Source organism: Octopus bimaculoides, chromosome 28 (assembly GCF_001194135.2).
Source record: "Octopus bimaculoides isolate UCB-OBI-ISO-001 chromosome 28, ASM119413v2, whole genome shotgun sequence".
NCBI classification, from domain to species: Eukaryota; Metazoa; Mollusca; class Cephalopoda; order Octopoda; family Octopodidae; genus Octopus; species Octopus bimaculoides.
In genome coordinates this window covers 17,638,543-17,639,249 of record NC_069008.1, presented here as the reverse complement: position 1 = coordinate 17,639,249, position 707 = coordinate 17,638,543, and the positions used below count along the sequence as shown (strand labels likewise).

The 707-nt window shown below is 39.5% G+C and overlaps 1 protein-coding gene across 1 annotated transcript in view; it reads left to right on the top strand.

Annotated features, from left to right (window-relative positions):
- LOC106872263 (talin) overlaps positions 1-707 on the top strand; it is a gene marked incomplete at its 5' end in the record, with an annotated part of 182,270 nt that overhangs the window by 100,900 nt on the left and 80,663 nt on the right. The gene's annotated exons all lie outside the window — the stretch shown is intronic.

Genomic DNA, 707 nt, shown 5'->3' with positions numbered 1-707 from the left:
AAAAAAAAAAAAAAAAAAAAAAGCATGAAACAAAATAAAAATAGTCAACGTGTTAATACAGACAAGGATGTGTGGGTAGGAAATTAAATTCACAACCACTTGGTTGCAAGTTCAATCTCACTGCTCGTTACAATGCATCTTGGGCAAACGTCTTCTACAATAAACAGGTTCTCAGTGTTGACCGATATGTGTCTCTTTACATTCTGAGTTCAAATCTCACCAAGGTCAGTTTTGCCTTTCTTCCATCCTGGGCCGATAAAATATTATACCAGACAAGAACGGAGTCTGATGGCATCAATTTATCCTCTTCTCTTGAAATTCCTAGTGCCTTGTGCCAATATTATTATCATTCTCCGAAAACTACATGAAGCGTACATTGTGTCTGTGGAGTACTCAGCGACTTGCACATTAATTTCAGGAGCCAGCTGTTCCATTGACTGGATCAACTAGGAGGGTCATCATCATAACCAACAGAGTGTCAGTTAGTGTGTGCATATGTGTGTGTGTGTGTGTGTGCACGTACTTACCTTGGCCTGGGGATCATGTGATGGTTGTGACCTTAAAACAGCCAAAATGTAGTGAAACCAAGATGGAGACAACAAATCTGACTAATATAATAAACAGCATTTGGATGCATTTTGACTTTTGGACTACTCTTTCTTTCTCTCTCTCTCTCTCTCTCTCTCTCTCTCTCTCTCTCTCTCTCT